We start from the raw sequence: 20726 nt of genomic DNA on the forward strand, positions 1-20726 counted from the left end.
CATAATCCATTTCTTAAAACAAATGTATACTGGTAGAAATAAAAAGTTCTCATTGTACCTATGCAAATAACAATATTGTAAAAAAGTAAGCAAATAGCTTTTTAATTTGGAGGGGCAATGAAGGGAAATTCAGTGAGAAGCAGAAAAAAAGTTTTATCTCACTTTACAAAAGCAGAGTCCACTGAATTGTTATAGATGAAAGGTAGCTTAAGAAGAAAGAGAAATGGCCTCCTACATATCCAGAAAATAGGACATTAAAACAGCCTCAACACAATCACAGCAAATTTCCTTCATTCATTCACAGTGAATCAGCTCATTCCATCCTGTGTGATTCTGTTCTGCTGGATCTTGGGCTGTCATTCTGCTTTCATAAAGTTGTCTGCTTCTGAACTGAAGGGAGTCCTGGAAATCCACACTCTATATACAGCCTGAAAGTTATCTACGTGATGTCAGCTCAGAAGCTTGTACCCAAGAGTCTATGCTTTGAAATGTCCATAGTTTCATGTGCTTGGCATAGGCCTTTTCCATGAGACTCTGGGGCTGTGTCCTTGCTCAAGAACCAGAATTGGGCCTGTAGCTTACAGCACAGCCTCAGGCAAGTTTCAGGAAGCAGAAACTTATTTAATAAAATGACTGACAGGCCTGATTAATTTATTGTAGTAACCAATGGTTATCCATGCTATCGTAGGCATGCATTCTATCATAGGTATCTTTCCAGATTACCTTGAAGGTCTGTAGTATTCCACTGAAAGGTCACCCAGTGACCTGTGCACATTTCAGTCTTTCACAATTTTCCTGTCATTCTCTCTATATCTATACCTCTTCTATATATTAACTGGGAGAGGGGAAGGCCTTTCTTGGTATAAAACAAGGCATCACAGAGAATGATCAATTAATTGATCAATAAATATTTTAAAACTATGACTTACAATAGTACCAATGTGCAAAAAAGAAAGAAAGAAAGAAAGCCCCAAAAAACAAAACTAACATTTGCAGCACATATGTTGCGACTGATATGATCTGACTCTCAAGTTTTAGGTCAAAATTATTCAAATTATTCCCATGTCAAATTACCAAGATGCCCAACATCTCTTTCTTGATACTCCCACCTCCAAATTGTCCATGAACTCCAGAGGTGCCTGCTTCAGAACCCCAGGCAAAGGAGAGCAGACTGGTGAAACTAACCAGTGCACAGCAGGCTTCTTTCCGGGAGCAGGGAAGCTTCTGTCTCTGCCTGCCACGCAGTATCACCGTTGAACCCTGCTCTGCACAATCTGTTACATCTGTGTCTCCGTTGCAATCCTGCCCTCACAGGCCCACCACTCTATGGCTGACCTGATGGAGGAAAAATGACCCCAACCCACGCAGTGCTATGATGGCTGTCACCTTAGCACCCCAGCAAGGAAGAGCACCTCAGTTTGTTCCCAGTGCATGCCCTCCAGGCTGTCTGACTCAGAAGGAGCTCCACTTGTAGCTGCCCCCTGTGTCAGAGCCAACCCTCTCCCTTTCCCCAACCTGCTACCCATCCCAGGTCTGGACTTCAGACGTCTCTCACGTTGAGTTCCTTTTGTGGATGTTAGGATTGTTTCCTGCCCCCTTCTGAGGTCATAGGATTGTTTCCTGCCCCCTTCTGAGGTCATCTCAATCTGTGAGAGAGGGTCTAAAACTAGTCAAACTCCTAAGGGAAAGAACTAGTGACAGACTCAACACTACCTTCCCTGGTGCCTCTGCACACTCGCCTGCCCCTCCACAGCCATTGCTCCAGTGCACCGAGGGCTGTTTGGCTTCTGACTGCCATGAGACCACAAAAATGTTCCAGTCACATTCTTTCCTGGGGGTGGTGCCTGCCTGTTTGGCTCCTATTTAGAACTTAAGAAGGCCCATTTGATTAACTTTTCCTTGTTTAAAAGTGACTAAATTGTCTTTTCAAAGAAGCACTTAGAGGCTTCTTAGAGTTCTGCCAACACAGTGCTTGGCTAATAACATAAAGCTAATCTCCTTAACCAATTAAGAGCTTTTAAAAATCACTATAAAAAAATTAAAAGCCTGATAGAAAAATGGGTTACAAAATATAAAGGGACCTACCAGAAAAAGAAACAAACATGTAGAAAGGTGTTCAATCTAATGATAATCTAACTCATAAGTAAAGAATGCAAATTAGAACATCTAAGTACAACTTGAAAGTTTTTTCCTTTTACATTGGCAAAGATTATAGTTTTGGTAGGGATGTAAGAAACAGCCATCTTCACGTGCAATTGATGACAGTAAATTGTTGCAACATTTTTGGAGAGAAACTTGGCAGTATCTACTAATTTTATAAGTGCTTTTAACTTTTTGCCCCATCAGTTCCATGCCTGTGAATTTTTCTCACTCACAAGAAGGTACAAAATATATGAACAATGCACTGTCAGATTCTCTTCTTATCTATTCATCTCAACTCACATTCCAGTCTCTGTGCTTTTTCTATTGTCCCTTGTGCAACTTCCTCCCCTCTTCTCTTTACTTCATAAGCTCTTGTGCAATTTTCATTTTAACAGTCCTCCCCACCAAACCCGACCCCAGGCCCCGTTTCCACCCCCAGGCTCCCAGTCAGCCCAGCCCCATGTCACAGGGGAAACTAGAGGCATTTCTTTCTTTTTTAAAAAATTTAATTTTATTTTTTAAAAAGATTTTATTTATTTATTTTTAGAGAGGGAAAGGAGGGAGAAAGAGAGAGAGAGAGAAACATCAGTGTGTGATTGCTGGGGGCCATGGTCTGCAACCCAGGCATGTGCCCTGACTAGGAATCGAACCTGTGATGCTTTGGTTCTCAGCTGTGCTCAATCCACTGAGCTATGCCAGCCAGAGCTAGAGACATTTCTTGATCTTATGCATCAGAAAATTTTAATTGGCAGATCCCTCTTCAACCGCAACTTGATTCTTCATAGCTAGTTCCAAAATGGTAAGTGGGTTTTATGTATTTTATGAATTTATGACTGCTTCAAAAAATAATTATGCCAGATTCCTTTTTCAGGCCAATGAAATCATAATCTAGCATGACCATCTATCAATCTGACATCTCCTTCATAGCCAGAGATGTTTCAAAAACTATCCAAAACTTAGAACTAAAAAAGGACATGATATTGGGTGGGGACATTATTTATCACGGCCAACTATGGATTATTTAATTATCTAGAGGACTATATTTTTGTTTGATATGCTATTTACTATTTACTGAAGACCCTGATTTTGTAATAACTCTATAAGTTGTAATATGTAAACATTAAATATTATGATATTTAAATGTAATATGTAATTATATATTTGCACATGTAATTTATAATGTGTAACTGCATAATTACAATGTAATATATAGCATATAAATATTACTTATTATAAGATGTGAACATTACATGTTAAATGTTAACTTAAGATTTTTGTCTGGTTGAGAGGCAAATGGTTTCTGTCCAGTAAAAATATAACTTCGAAAGCTTTGTGTCTAATTTGGCAGTCTTATTCTATCATTCCTCTTTAAATATCACTAAACAACCACTTTCTCAAAATACCCTTTACTCTGATTTTACCATTTTACTTCAGGTTGGTTGTGTGTTGCCTTTGACTTATTATTTTTATTAGTAAAAATAAAATGTTCCCTTTAGACATTAAAATCTCATCTCCGTTATGATATATTATGTTGTCACACTCACTGCCCTCCTAGCATATGATATTATTTTTTTACATTTGATTCTCAGCCTTTTATTTATAATATGAACACTGTGGACACAGAATAATTTTTGATACTTTTTTGTGGGCAAAATACATCTTTTTTGGAGAAAATATTGTAATTCTGATTTTCAAACATATCCTGCAGGCCAGACAGAACAGTCTGAGAGCGGGATGGTCCCCGGCCACTCGCGGGTCTCTTTCTCCTCAGCCAGGCAGCGGGGAGCAAGCTAGGTCTCTCACGGCAGCCCAGTGCTTAAAACCCGGCATCAGAGGGCGGATTGTGTGCTGTCTCCACCTTTTGAGAAGATGTCTCTTCTGAGTCGTTTAGAAGCCGACCTTTTTGCCTGAGGAAGCAGCTTGCTTTCACTTCTCAAACATCAAAGTGTATGTTTGAGGTAAAGGATTCTCTTCTGATGGAACAGCTTGATGATTTGAAAGAGTATGAGGGAAAGTGGGAGATCTACTTTCCATTATAGTTTTCAAAGACTCCCTTTGGCAGTCAAATGATGTCTTTATTCCCAGCTCTTTTCTCTTAGAGATGTTCAATGGAGCCCACTCTGTGAACTGTGTGCCTGAGGATTCGGCACCCCCAGCCCGCTCGCCACAGCACTGGCCAAGGGCTGATGGACGTGATGCACAGACAGCTCAGTGACCTCATCCTGAGGCCTGGCGTGGAGAGGTGCCCACTCTCTGCAGAACCCGCCTGTGGGATGGAGAGTTTCCCCCCCAGACTTAACACTGCATGATCCCTTGCTTGGCGGCTTCCCTTCCGAGCCTCACTCCCTGGCCCCTTGTGATTCTTCTTAGAAACATCTCCTAATAAATCACTTTTACACAAATTCCATCTCAAGATGTGCTTCTGGGGAGCCTGGCCTGAAACACTAAGTTTGTTGCAGCCCACAATGTGTACACAATATGTTAAATGATCTAAACTTTTTGAGCTTTGTTGACAAATCAAAATGCTGGGGGATTTGTTTTTTGTCTAGGGAGCATAGGGGATCTGGCCTTAGCTAAGTCCTACAAATCTTCTCCCCTCACTCAGAATCAAACAAACAATATTCCTTCAGGAATAAAGGAATGTCCTCATCAGTTTTCCAAAGTTCTTTCGCAGAGTGGGGTAGCCACAGAACAAGCCGCAGGGAACAGGGTGTTCTGTCAGCAGGACCCGTTTCATGGGAGGGGATCTCCGAACATTCTCAGCATCCCGCTCAGCCCCCTCTCAGACCTCGCTGACAGCTCTCCCAGGACCTGCTGGAGTGATGCTCTGGGGGAAACTCTGCAGTGCGTGTGTGTCTTATGTGCAGTGAGTGGCAAACACTGCACTACCTTCGAATTTGCAATGGCCAACAACAGTCTTCAGTCCTAGCTTAAGTCACGTCATGTCACTGTCTACTCAAAATCTGCCAGTGGCTTCCCATATCGCTCACACCCCTGAAGCCTTTCTCTGCGTGGTCTTCCCAGGATCTCTTCCTTCCGACCACCCCCGCTCCAAACTGGTCTTCTTGTTCCTTGAACATACCAAGCCTGCCCCGACCTCAGGGCCTTTGGACTTGCTGTTTCCCCTGCCGCCACACTCCTCCCACAGCCATCCACACGGCGGTCAGCCTCACTGCCTCCAGGTCTCTTCTCAAATGCCACCTCATCCCTCAGACCTTCTCTGACCCTTCTGTGAAAATATCAATCCGCCTACCCGTAGCTCCCATGGCTCACTCCCTACCTCCCCCAGCTTGCTTGAATCCTTTGCCTAGAAACCTTATCTCTCTCTGAAAGGCTTTGCTTTGCTGGTTTGTGTACGGTCGGTCTATCCTTATCTACGATGTAATTCCATGAAGACAGGGTCTGTGTCTATTTTGTTCATTACTCCATCCCCAGTGCTTGGAATAGGGTAGGCATTCGATAAATATTTGTTAAATGAGTGAATGAATAAATTGAAGAGTTGGCATTAACTCACTTTCTCTTCTGAAGTGTAATAATCAGACACAGCATTCAATATCACACTCCCAGATTTTCTCCTTCTTTACAATTTTTTAATTTTTACTTTAAAAAATTTTTCTTTGTAGATTTCTTAAGATTATAAGCCCCACCCCCCAGTCAAATATTACAGGCATGCACCAAGAAATGGTTGATAATCTGCTCTTATAACCCAACACCCCGGAGCAGACGCAATGAACAGTTTTTTTCCCTCGCGCGCACGCGCCCACAGAGATGCCGGGCTGACTTCGCGTTTAGATTCCCAGACCGACATCGAACATCAGAAGCGTGTTCAGCACAGTGGTCACACACGAGATGCTAAAGTCAGACTGTCTGGATTCAAATTAGACTCTACAAGCTCAGACATGTTACTTAATACCTTGATGCCTGGTTTTGCCTTTGTAAAATGGAAGTAATAACAAGACCTTTTCACAGACTTGCTCTGAGGATTAAGTGACTTAATTAAAACAACAACAAAAGGTGGAATAGTATACGTTGTACTGTGGGCACAAAGTAAATTATCTAATTTTTTTCCCACTTAACAACTGATCTTGGCTATCCCTCCAAAATAGTACCTATGGATTTAACTCATTCTAGGAATAGTTGCATGGCATTCCCCAATATGGGTAAGCCAAGGTTGTAATTTTTTAAAATCTTTCTCCCACTGATAGACATACAGATTTTTACAGTTTTTCCCAGTACATCTAGTGTTACTGTAAACACCTATGACTGCAGGTCCTTGTAAATTGGTGTATTATTTTTTTAGGATAAAAATTCTAAAAATGAGATTGCTGGGCCAAAATGTCTGTGCTTATTTAATTTTAATGTTATAAAATTACTTTACAAACTATTAGTTATAATCCACATGCCCACAAATAATAATATGACTGCCCCTTTTTTTCTGCATCTTCACCAGAACTCAATGCTGTGACATGTTTAAAGTTTTGCCAAAAGTTTACCATAAAATGGGATCTTGTTTTTATTTTAAATATCTATTAATGAAATTAAGCATTTTTACATATATTTATTTGTAGTTTTCTTTCCCTTTCCTATGAAATGCCTGTTCATATTCTTTATCCACTGTTCAATAGGGTTGTTTGTCTTTTTCTTATCAATACATATAGAAGGGACAAAGGCACATCTTGTTTATTACATGTGTTATAAAATATTTCTTTTCTTCCTCTCTTGGCACTTCCAGCCAAGATGGAATTATAGGTCAATACACTTTGCCTCATTACACAACCAAAAGAAGGACAACAACCAATTAAACAACCAGAAACCAAAAACAACCAGAAGGGCCAGAAAATTGAATGGTATGGAAGTCCTACAACCAAGGAGTTAAAGAAGAAACATTCATGGAGACTGGTAGGTGGGGTGGAGAGGGGCAGCCAGGGCAGAGAGGATGCACGGCAAGGCGTCAGACCAGGCGGTCCCACATTTGCATGCTGATAAACTGGGAGGAAAAATTCAGGAGTGAGACAGGCCATGCAACCCAGGTTTCCAATGCTGGCTACAGCCTCAGAACCTCTGGCTGTAAAAATCTGTGGGAGATGCAGTGATGGGAGGAACTCTCAGTCTCACAGAAGAGTTCATTGGAGATACCCACAGGGTCCTGGAACATACACAAACCTACCCACCTGGGAATCAGCACCAGAAGGGCCCAATTTGCTTGTGGATAGCAGGGGAAGTGACTGAAAGCCAGCCAAGAGCTGAGCAAGTGCCATTGTTCCCTCTCTGACCCCTCCCCCACACACAGCACCATCACACAGCAGCCTGGTTTGCTCTGCCCTGGCAATATGTAAGGCTCCGTCCCTTACGATGTAACAGGTGCACCGAAACAAAGAAATATGGCCCAAATGAAAGAGCAGATATCCAGAAAAAGAACTAAGCAATGAAGAGACAGCCAACCTCTCAGATGCAGACTTCAAAACACTAGTAATCAGGATGCTCACAGAAATGATTGAGTACAGGCACAAAATAGAGGAAGAAGTGAAGGTTATGCAAAGTGAAATAAAGAAAAATGTGCAGGGAATCAACAGTGAAGGGAAGGAAACTGGGACTCATATCAACAATTTGGAACAGAAGGAAGAAATAAACATTCAACCATAACAGAATGAAGAAATAAGAATTCAAAAAAATGAGGAGAGGCTTAGGAACCTCTGGGACAAATTTAAACATTCCAACATCTGAATCATAGGAGTGCCAGAAAGATAAGAGGAAGAGCAAAAAATTGAAAACTTATTTGAACAAATAATGAAGGAAAACTTTCCCAATCTGGCAAAGAAATAGACTTCTAGGAAGTTGAGAAAGCTCAGAGAGTACCAAAGAAATTGGACCCAAGGAGGAACACACCAAGATACATCAAAATTACATTACCTAAGATTAAGGATAAGGAAAGAATCTTAAAAGTAGTAAGAGAAAAAGAGACAGTTACCTACAAAGGAGTGCTCATAAGGCTATCAGCTGATTTCTCAAAAGAAACCTTATAGGCAATAAGGGGCTGGAAAGAAGTATTCAAAGTCATGAAAGGCAAGGACCTACACCCAAGATTACTCTGTCCAGCAAAGCTATCATTTAGAATGGAAGGGCAGATAAAGTGTTTCCCAGGTAAGGTAAAGTTAAAGGAGTTCATCATCATTAAGTCCTTATTATATGAAATGTTAAAGGGACTTACCTAAGAAAAGAAGAAGATCAAAACTATGAACAGTAAAATGCCAGCAAACTCACAACTATCAACAACTGAACCTAAAAAACAAAAACAAACTAAGCAAACAACTAGAATAGGAACAGAATCACAGAAATGGAGATCACCGGGAGGGTTATCAGTGGGGAGGGGGTGGGGGAGAATGGTGGACAATGTACAGGGATAAGAAGCATAAATGGTAGGTACAAAATGGGGGATGCTAAGAATAGTATAGGAATGGAGAAGCCAAGGAGCTTATATGCATGACCCATGGATAGGAAGTAAGAGGGGGTACTGGTGGGTGGGAGGGTGGAGTACAGAGGGGAATAAAGGGGAGAAAAAAATGGATCAACTGTAATAGCATAATCAATAAAATATACTTTAAAATTAAGATATTTTTCATCTATAATATTTGTTTTGAGACTTTATGATAGCTTGCATCCTTTCATTTTCTGCTTTTATATAGTCAAATGTAGCCAGTTTTATTTACTATATGGTTTTAGTTTTTCCATATTTATAGTCTTTATAAAGAAATTCTAGCCGTGGCTGGCATAGCTCAGTGGACTGAGCACAGGCTGTGAACCAAAGAATCACAGGTTCGATTCCTAGTCAGGGCACATGCCTGGGTTGCAGGCCATGGCCCCAGCAACCACACATTGATGTTCCTCTCTCTCTCTTTCTCCCTCCTTTCCCTCTCTAAAAATAAATAAAATAAAATCTTTTTAAAAATCTTTAAGAAAAATAAGAGTGTCTTCTTAAAATTCATCTAAAGTGTTTATTATTGTAGCCTTGACCGGTGTGGCCCAGTGGTTGGAGCACCGTCCCATAACAGAGGGTGTGAGGGTTCAGTCCCCAGTCAGGGCGCATGCCTAGGCTGTGGTGTGGTCCCTGTCCGGGAGCATGTGGTCACCGGTCTGGATGCGCACAGGAAGCAGCTTACCAATGCTTCTCTCTCACACTGATGTTCCTCTCTCTCCCTCCCTCTCTCTGAAAAGCAATGACAGAAAATGTCCTCAGATGAGAATAAAGGAAAAGTGTTTATTATTTTATTTATAATATTTAAATCTTCAGTCCATCTGAAGAACTGAAGTATAGTTGTGCATGTATGTGAGGTGAGAGTACAACTTTTCTGATAGATGAATGCAGTTAAGCCCACCCCATGTATTACATAAACCACACTTTGTTCATTTTTATTAAGTTCTTAAGTAAATCTTGATCTGTCCCGGGGCTTCTTATTCTATCCTTCCTATTAATGTTTCTGTTCCTGTGCTAAAAGTATCTGAATTATAATAATTTAATTTTTCATTTTTATTTTTTTGGTTTCCAAACATTTTCAATTTACTTAACTCATTGTCTTTTGTCTTTTTTCTTTTTTTAGCTTTTTTGAGGTATGACTGACAAAATTGTGAGATATGTAAAGCATACACCACGATGATTCGATATACGTATACACTGTGAAAGGATCCCCCCCATCTCATTAACTAACACGTGTGTCACCTGCCATGTTCGCCCCTTGCTGTGCATGTGTGTGAACATGAACATCCTGCTCCCAGTGAATCTCAGTTATACCAGGCAGTGCTGCCAACTATGTCCACCCCTGCTTTATGTTTAATAATTGCTAAGGCAAGGCTCTTGAAATCCTTCTTTAAACAATTACTGGTCACTTTTAGATATTTAATCTTCTATCTTGATTCTAAAATAATTTTCCCTGGATTTTTACAAAAGACTTTTAGGATTCATGTTGGAATAGCAGCCCATTACATTAATCTCATATATTTGAGAGGAATAGACATTTTTTATACTGCTTTTTCTCTCTATCCAAAACAAAAATGTCTTTCAATTTATGAAGGTCTTATTTCATATCTTTCAGAAAGATTTTACAGTCTACTTCATAAAGGTCCTGTTCCTTCCCTTAAAAATTTATTTATAAGAATTTTACAGTTTTTGTAACTATTATAAACTGAATATTTTTCCCTACTTCCATTTTTAACTAATTATTAACAGACCCCAGATTCCTTACTTTACTATGTCAGTAGAAGTACCTCCTTCATACCATTATTAAAGTACCACTGGCATTCTTTTTTTCTTTTAAAGTTTATCATTACTCTAGCTCTAAAAAATTGTGGTATGTTTGCAAAGCTATTTCTGCTTTATATCATGTGCTTTATATTTGACATGATTTTTCTTTGCCAGTAAATTTAACATAATGCTTGTGTTTAGCTATGAACCAAAAAAGTATTTTGCAAATATTTATGAGAAGAGACTCCAGGCACGCAGGATCTGGAGTTGCACGGAAGACTATTTGGAAAGGACCACTGTGTGACTAGTATCCGCCACTTTTACTGTGCCTGTTTGTAGACTCTTCCTTCGGTCCTAGTTTCATAACTCAGTCCTCTGGCTCCAGGTGAAATGACCCCCTCGTGTCAGGAACAGACAGGGAGGGAGAACGATTCTTTATGAGGACAGGCTCTTGGGGGAAGCCCCCAGCTGCCAAGGCTGACTGTGAAGGTGTGGAGAGGTGAGGGAGGCCCAGAGGCAGTGATCTGAAGTCTGAAAAGCTGAATCCAAGAGGAAAGTGGCCTGGTTTCTCCTAGTGGGGAAACTGCAACAGGATCTCAGAAGTGATTCCCAGTTCCAGACGACCAGACACAATGACCAGGAAACATCTCCAGCCTCTTCCATATTTACACCTTGATCATCTCAAGTGGTCTTAAATAAAATCGTTATGTTGATGATTCCCATATTTATCTCTCTCTTGAACTCTCAGCTCATGTACTCAAATGCCTACCCAACATCTCTACTTAGATTTCTGGCATTTCTAAAACAAACCTCTTGATTTCTTCCTATTCCCTAAACACTCTCCATCCACAGTCCTCCCTCCCTCCCTCAGCCAATGTCAATTCCAATCTCCTTGTAGCTCACACAAAACTTTAGTTATTGTTGACTTTCCCCACCATTACCTCTTATTTTATCTTCTTTTACCATCCTCCTACTCCATCTGTTCCATCTACACTGGCTTCCTGACTGTTCTATGAACATACAAGTCACACTCCTACCTGGGGTCTTTGCTCTCGCTTACCCTCCGGCTAGAGCGTTCCCATAAATAGCTTGTGGCTAAGCCCCTCCCACTCTAAATCCTTGCACAATTCTCACTTCCTTAACAAGGCTTATCCTGACCACTCTTTGTAACATCACAGCTCACACACACATCCCCTGCTCTACTTTTACATTTTCTCAAAGCGTTTATTGCTTAATAGTATTTATTGTCTGTTGTCTGTCTCCCTTGTTAAAACATAAGCTCTGTAAATCAGGGATCTTTGTGTTGTGTTCACGGATGTATCCAAAGTGCTTAGAACCATGCCCGGCACATAGTAGGCACTCAGATATTGAGCATGCACTCAAATATTGTTGAGTGGATAGAAGGTGATTTAAATTTTAAATCCTGTTGGTTTGGGGTCAGAATCTAAATCTGTTCACATCCTGCTTAACTCAGAAAAAACAGGGTCAGGAACTGGGCCAGGTCAGAGCTTACAGAGGGAGCCCACCTCAAAGAATCTGGATAGGAGAGTCCAGCCAAGGCAGAGGCAGGTGTAGGGGAAGGGAGAAGATGGCCAGCAGTTCCCCCCAACCTTGGAGCAGAGCAAGGCTCAGCTGAGCGTTCCCTTGTCAGTCATGATTGGAGTTTAGACAGTTCTACACGGTCCAGATGTGAAGAAAGAAAGGCCAAGGGTCCTCTCATAGACCAGACTAAACAAAGCCTTTGCTAGTGACGAAATAAGCATCTCAGAATATATCTGTAGGAGCTATTAATGAGTCTAGAAATTGTAGATATGTACATGTGTGTGTAGAGTGTTGTTGTTGCTCCCCACCTTTACCTGAATGTAATTTATATAATCCAGAGCCAGGTGGGGAAATGATATGTAAGCCCCACACCAAGTGTGGGTTCCAAAGATTCCCTGCTCAGGTTTCTCTGACCAAATTTTATGAAATTTCACTCCCTGAAGAAATTTTATTCTAGCATCTACAGACATTTCTTCTTGTATGGCTTGGTTGTCTCTCAAAGTATGGTCTGTAGGATGTCTCTTAAAACCGTAAATTCCTTCCCAGCCAGGGTACATGCCTGGGTTGCAGGCTATAACCCCCAGCAACCGCACATTGATGTTTCTCTCTCTCTCTCTCCCTCCCTTCCCTCTCTAAAAATAAAAATAAATAAAATCTTTTAAAAAAATGTAAATTCCCGAGTCCTTCCCAGACCTGCTGAATGCTTCGGGCAGGGCCAGGGACCTGCACCCTCAGCCAGGCCCCTGGCGGACTCCGATGCGCGCCGGAGTCTGAGCACCACCACTGCTGGGGAAGGGGATCGCCTGCTCTAGTGTAAGTCGCCTGTGCCACTTTATCTTTCATTCTGTGTGTCAACTCTTAACTTCACTTTTCAAGAACATTTAAGAAGACTATTCTGAAAACAATCCATGTTTGGAACTGATTGGGAAGTTAGGGATGAGATTTGCCTGATCCAGCGATTCCTGGGCTCATTTTATTCTACTTTCCTTACTTTTAGGTAGGGGATTAGAGGCATCAACCCATATCCTAACCAGGCACACAGATCTCTGTGTTCTTCTAGTCTGGCTTTTGCTGAACGTTTAACCTGCCTTATCTTCAACTCCAGACCAGTAATTCCTTTGAATTTAAGGGCTGTCTCTGGAGAAAGTGAACAGTTTCACACCAAATACAGGGACACAGCAGAACTTGAGGCTAAAATATGCCTCAAAATACCAGTTAGCTCAAGACAAAATGAGCCAGGCAGACCACCGTCTATAATATCGTCCATTACCTAGAACAACGCATCACGAACCGCAGACCTTGGCTGTGCTTCCTCGCAGACCAGCCCATGGACTGAGCAGCAAACAGGTCCAAGGTCATATCTAACGCAGTATCACTCAGTGTGATTTTAGCAAATAGTTAAATATTCTTAAGATCTTCCAGAATGTTTCTTAAAGATAAATTCAGTAGACGTAGTTTAGGTAATATAATTCCTATCATTTCAGCCTCTCTTTAAAATGAAATGATTCCGTTTTCATCAAAGGGGCCTTCAAAGGAAGATCTTTTTGCCCAATTCATCTCTCTTATCATTGAAGTTAAAAAGAATTCAGTAGCGTTGGGGATAATTCCAAGCAGGCCCTTTTTGGGTGTTGGGTTATCTCATTTTCTAAATGATGTCCCAACTACCTCTGACTACCAAGCAGAATCCAAAAAGCCTCTTAGTGAACAGAAAACTTTCAACACATCTCGCCTCTTCAGAGCTCAGTTGCTTTTAGAAAGGAGAGTTCTCTTCATCATTTTAGAATGGCATGCTGACATGTCTACCATTTTGGAATTCCTATTTATTCTGTATTATTTGTTAGCTTCAAGTTCTCAAAATAGTACTATAAAAATGGCTATGTTTCCAATTTTCCCAATTTTGGGGGAGAGGGGTGAGTACTTTGTAGATGGGGTGGGGCAATAGGTCTCCAGTTTTTTGTATGGAAAGTAATACAATTATTATTAATAATAATGCAAGAATAAACTCTATGTTTCATATACTCACAACTGTACACCTACTTTTACGGCACCCTATGTTTACTAAATCTAGACTAGAGCCTTGTAACACTGTTTACTACAGAGAGGAGTTTGGTAAGGAGGGTTTATCTTACAGGGCAAGTGAGTGAAGGGAAGCATCACCTGATGAAGGAGGCTGCTCTCACTAGGTCCTCCCCTCTTACACTGGTGCCATCGCACAGACCGCAAGCAGAGCCTTAGATCAAACCTCCACATAACATGAGAATAAGCTGAAAACATGTCTTTTGTCCTGCCCAAAGAGGCAGCCAGCATGCCCTGCCTTTTAGGAAACTGGCTTGGCCTTCCTTTAAGAGAACGATCCTTAAGTGGTGGGTTAGAGGCAAAGTTCCATTTGGGGGTGCTGAACTGGCCTGAACAAAAATATTCATTAATGTCGCTCCCTTCCAGGTGAGGCTGCAAGAAAGGGCTTTCCTCTGGAGAGACGTGGTGTCCTCAGCACAGTAGCCACGCCCCTCAGTCAGCTCCACAAGCACCAAAACCATGTTTGATTGGGAGTAAAGATAGACTCTCGTGTGTGTGTGTGTGTGTGTGTGTGTGTGTGTGTGTGTGTGTATTGCCTGATTTCTTCCAGGATTCTTCATGTGGCCCAATGACAAATGGCTTGTCTAGAAGAATGGCTCGTCTAAGAGGTTGGCTTGTAAGGAGGTAAGAACATGGCTTTGGACTCAGACTGATTCTGAAATCCTGATTCTGCCACATACCAGGTAAGTGATTTGGGGCAGGTTTTCTTTCCTTTTCTTTTTTAAAAAGATTTTCTTAATTTTCTTCTAGAGAGAGGGGAAGGGAGGGAGAAAGAGAAGGAGAGAAATACCAGTGTGTGAGAGAAACATCAATCAGTTGCCTCTCGCATGCCCCCAGTGGGGGACCTGGCCTGCAACCCAGGTATGTTCCCTGGACTGGGAATCGAACTGGCAACCTCTCAGTTTGCACACTGGCACTCAGTTCACTGAGCCACACCAGCCAGGCCTGGGACAGGTTTTGTCCATCTTTCCCAGTCTCAGTTTCCTCAACCATAAAATGGGAACTTATGTCCCTCCCACAGAGTGGTTGTGAGGGATAAATGGGACAGCACAATTTAAGTTGCTCAGCACGGCACCTGTCACATACCTGCCCACAATAAAGGTTCCCTATTATCGTTATGATTATCTTACTTGTGGGCCTACAGTGCATGTTTCTTTTTTTAAACATGCAAGAATAAATACACACTTTTTAAAAACTGCTGTTCAATTACAGTTGTCCCCCTTTTCCCCCTATTACTCCCCCCTGCCCTACCTACCCCCTACCTCCCACACTCAATCCTCTCTCCCCTAGTCTTTGTCCATGGGTCCTTTATACATGCTCCTTGACTTCACCCTTCCCCTAATTTCCCCCGCTATTCCCCTCCTCTCTATCCTCTGGTTACTGTCAGTTTGTTCTTTATTTCCATGTCTCTGGTTCTGTTTTGCTCACTTGTTTGTTTTGTTGATTAGGTTCCACTTACAGGTGAGATCAAATGGTATTTGTCTTTTCACTGCTTGGCTTATTTCACTTAGCATAATGCTCTCCAGTTCTGTCCATGCTGTTGCAAAGGGTAGGAGCTCCTCTTTTCTGCTGCATAGACTTCCATCGTGTAAATGTACTATAGTTTTTTATCCACTCATTTACTGATGGGCACTTAGACTGTTTCTAGCACTTGGCTATTGTAAATTGTGACACCATGAACATTGGGGTGCATATGTCTTTTGGATTGTTGTTTCAGGGTTCTTAGGGTATAATGTCAGCAGTGGAATTGTCGGGTCAAAAGGGAGTTCCATTTTTAGTTTTCTGAGGAAATTCCATAGTGTTTTCCACAGTGGCTGCACCAGTCTGCATTCCCACCAGCAGTGCACTAGGGTTCCCTTTTCTCTACAACCTCATGTTTCTTTTGAGTTGATGACAGAAACGGGTGAGGAACCACCAGTCAGCAAGTACAAAAATCACTATTTATGCCAAGTTGTAGGCCAGTTTAAATGCCAAAAGAATGCTGTAGTGAAAAGAGAGTCCAAATGCAACACTAGCTCTTTTTTCTTTGTTTTTGTTTTTTTAAATTTTATTTTATTGTTTATGCTATTACAGTTGTTGACCCTAGCTCTTCTGAATTTCCAAAGAGTCTACTCAAGGTAGAGCTGTCACTGAGAGTTTGTGACTAGACCGTTGTATAAAAACCAAACACACTGCAGGCTTTAAAAAGGTTTTTATTTCACAAGAGTAATTGCAGAGACCAATGCCATCAAGAGTCAAAGCAGGGCAGATTGTCATCAGGAAAATGTGCCCACAGCAGAGACTCCTGGCAGAGAGCAGAGCATTAGCTTGTGACACCAGATTTGTGGACTGCACATAAGGCCAACAGGGTAAAAGCTCACTGGTAAAAACGAATACCAGTTAAAGTTTAAGAACACCATCTCCCAAGAAAAACTGCGTGAAAAATTGCATGAGCTGGGGGACAGCTGGTTCCTTCAGGGTCTGAGATCATTGCCAGATTCAATTCTTTTCTGTAATAATATACCACCTCTACTAATTTGCAGATTCCAAGGTGAGATAATATTAACATAAAAAGTACTGGATGCTGAGAAATGGCCCCATAAGTAGAAATTACTTGTATGGAAAGTAGTTTGCTTAACTAAAACTGGAAGCCTCAACATGTCAATCATGTACTTCATGGCATTAAGACGCTTGAGCAGTTTTATTTTATTTTATTTTTTTAACTGTCTTTGGCAGCTGTCCAATAGTACTTGGAGAGAAGTAGTCCCTTGCCCACCCCCAGAACACTGCCCTGCTCTGGGCTAGCCTGTTCAACAAGCTTTTTGAGCAAGAAGGGCGGGAACAGTAAAATCTTCCTGACCTTTAGTCAACTTTTCCTTAATTGGGCAATCAATTGGCATATTTCCAGTCCTGACAAAAGAAAAATGCAGTTTGAGCCTTCCTGGAGCTAGTATTAACACTGTGATTCATTCATGTGAGTTCTGGCTTCTGAGTTTCCCATGCAGACACCAAAGAAATGGGCCCACAGACACACACAGCACATGCTCTTCACGCTTTCTTGCTTCTTCAGCAAGCAGAGGTTTAAAATCATCAATTCAAATATAAAGTATTCTTGATGTTTAAACATTATCTTTTTCCTCACCTCAGGACCATTGACATTTGTGATTGAAACAATAGCCAAAAATGGCTATATGAGTGATTTTAATTGCACAAATACATCTTTTATTAAAAGCAACAGTGAACTCAAATAAGACCTTATTGGTAAAGGATTCTGAACAAATAGTTACACAGGTTTGTTTACAATGGAGAACTGTTGTTCACTTTCTTATTCTCACGTAGTAGGTGCTCTCTAAATATTTGAAGTGGATTTGCAGATTGAAATTGACAGATGACTTCTAGTCAAGATGGAGATGTAGGTAAACACGCCTCACCTCCTCTCACAACTACAGCAAAAATTACAACCACACTACAAAACAAATATCAGCCAGAATTGTTAGAAAATTGAGTTGTATGGGAGTCTGACGATTAAGCAATTAAAGAATCCACATTCATCCAGATGGGTAGGAGGGGCAGAGATGCGGAGAGGAATGGAGAGGCATGGAGTTGTGGAACAGGTGATCCCACATCCATGTGTGATGGATAAGTATTGGGAGGGATACCTTGGGAATGAGGGATCCCAGCCCCAGACCAGACCACTTAGCCCAGGGTTCCTGCACAAGGAAGATAAGCCCCCATAACTTCTGGCTGTAAAAATCAGTGGGGGTTGGGGCAGCAGAAGAAACTGCAGGATTCTCAGGATTCTCTGTGGGACTACAACAGACTTAGGACTTATGCAAACTCACTCCCTCTGGGATTCAGCACCAGGACAATAGCTGGAAGGGCACCAATGGCATATGGGGAGAAGTTGAAGTGTGAGTGCTGAGAGACAGCTTTCTCTTGGGCTAAACTCTAGAGGCAAGGCAATGGCATTGTCCCCTCTCCAAGTCCTCCCGCACATGGAGCCACAGAGGCATGACACAAGTTGCCCCACCCTAACAATTACCTAAGGCTCCACCCCATACAACTTATAGGTGCACTTTTCTACAATAGGCCATGCTACTAAGGGAGTCAAAGCAGCTCTACCTAATACACAGAAACAAACACAGGGAGGCTGCCAAAATGAGGAGACAAAGAAATATGGACCAAGTGAAACAATAGAACAAAACTCCAGAAAAAGAACTAAACAAAATGGAGATAACCAACCTATCAGATGCAGAATTCAAAATATGGGTGATTAGGATGCTCAAGGAACTCATTGGGTACTTCAACAGCATAAAAAAAGACCTAGGCAGAAATGAAGGTTACATTAAATGAAATAAAGGAAAATCTACAGTGAATCAACAGTGGAGAGGACGAAGCTGAGAATCAAATTGATTTGGAACATCAGGGGAAGAAACATTCGATCAGAACAGCAAGAAGGAAAAAGAAAAAAAACCCATGAGGATAGGCTAAGGAGCCTGTGGGATATCTTCAAAAGTGCCAACATCCAAATCATAGGAATGCCAAGAGGAGAAGAAGAAAAGCAAGAAATTGAAAACTTATTTGAAAAAAAATAATTAGCCCTGGCTGGTGTAGCTCAGTGGATTGAGCGCAGGCTGTGAACCAAAGCATTGCAGGTTCAATTCCCAGTCAGGGCACATGCCTGGGTTGTAGGCCACGGCCCCCAGCAACTGCACATTGATGTTTCTCTCTCTCTTTCTCCCTCCCTTCCCTCTCTAAAAATAAATAAATAAAATCTTTAAAAAAATAATTAAAGAAAACTTCCCTAATTTGGTGAAGGAAATAGACATGCAAGTCCAGGAATTACAGAGAGTTCCAAACAAGAAAAACCCAAAGAGGACCACAGCAAGACACATCATAATTAAAATGCCAAGTTTAAAGATAAAGAGAGAATCTTAAAAGCAGCAAGAGAAAAGCAGAGAGTTACCTACAAAGAAGTTCTGATAACACTCTCAGCTGATTTCACAAAAGAAACTTTGCAGGCTAGAAGAGATTGGCAAGATATATTCCAAGTGATGAAAAGCAAAGACCTACAATCCAGATTACTCTATCCAGTAAAGCTATCATTTAAAATGAAAGAGCAGATAAAGTGCTTCCCAGACAAGGTAAAATGAAAGGAGTTCATCATTATTATATGAAATGTTAAAGGGACTTATTTAAGAAAAAGAAGATCAAAACTATGAACATTAAAGTGGCAACAAATTCACAACTATCAACAACTGAATCTAAAAAACAGGAACAGAATCATAAATGTGGAGATCATTTGGAGGGTTATCAATTGGGAGCGGAAAGGGGGCGAATGTAGGAAAAGGTACAGGGATTAAGAAGTACAAATTGGTATGCACAAAATTAGAGAGGGGGAGGTTAAGAACAGTATAGGAAATGGAGAAGCCAAAGAACTTATATGCATGACCCATGGACATGAACTAAGAGGGAACTGCTGGAGGGAATGGGGGTACCAGGTGGAGGCGGGCAAAGGGAGAAAAATCAGGACAACTGTAATAGCATCATCAATAAAATATATTAAAAACAAAAGTGACAGACTCCTCCACAGACTAGGGACAGTGGTTCTCAAATATCTGGGTGTGGATCCTAGTGCTGACCCAAAATCTGGTTTTCACTGGTGAGGAAAAAAATGAGAAAATTAAGGACATTATAGTGAGTTTCTTTTTCATATATTTGACATGATTTCATTTAAAGAGCTGATCTTTATTCTAAGATTTTTTGGGGTCTCCTATGTATCTCCATACATCTTTCATTTTTTGTTGTGCTTGTCTATGAAAGCTACTGTCTGGAAACCACTACTGGAAAGTCCAGAGATATGAGTGCCTGTCTGCTGAGAACTGGCCAAGCTCACTGCACTCATGTTGTGTAGGCCACAGAAGCGCTGCCTGCTTCAGGTCAGTACAATCAGGCTGAGGTAGTTAACAATAGCCCCAGATGATGTCCAGTCTCTTTCCCTTGTCCAGGTCTATTAAATCCACTTTTCTCCCCCAATCCTGACCATCCCAGAGCTCCATTTTAAAATATGATAAATCTTGGGCCAAATTCATCCTTTAATTGAACCCAAAAGAATGAGTGAGTGCTGGGTAAACCATAGTGAATCCTGTATGATAGAATGATTCTGAAGAATGAAAATGGAGGGGAACAAATATTCCTGCCTCTCTAAAAAACCATAATCACCCATGTAAGAAACCCATAGGCAGGCAGCACCATTTTCATTCAGCTAGACGGTTTTGCACTAGTGAGAAAACTTTTTGGCAAAGAGTTATTTTAACCAAGAAGTAAAACACAGAATTCCACTCTTAGGTAGGGCCATCTGTTATAACCCATGTGAAAGTGTATTGGAAAGAAATCTACCCATTGCCTTGTGTCGATACTCACTGTATCTTTTCAAAGTAAACCCCAAAGTGAGTACCTGTAACTGGAGCCCTTTGAGCTGAGCTGGCTGGGAAACGGCATTCCCTAAAGAAAGGAAAAGCATGAGGGTCCTCCGAGGAGAGGCACCCTGGTGGGAATTCTGGCTGGGACCCTAGCCCACACGGATTTCAGATCCTTTGAAATGTTTAGGGTTCTATCCATATTTTCATCATTGAGGGGGAAAAGTCAAAGTCCTCTCTTTATAGAAGATATTTTCAGATTCTGATTTTAGATAACTCCAAGGGGTTTTTGTTTTTGTTTTTGTTTTTGTTTTAACACAGAGGACAAGATA

Source organism: Phyllostomus hastatus, unplaced genomic scaffold (genome assembly GCF_019186645.2).
Source record: "Phyllostomus hastatus isolate PE091 unplaced genomic scaffold, TTU_PhHast_1.1 phas_scaffold_93, whole genome shotgun sequence".
In the NCBI taxonomy this organism is placed as follows: Eukaryota; Metazoa; Chordata; class Mammalia; order Chiroptera; family Phyllostomidae; genus Phyllostomus; species Phyllostomus hastatus.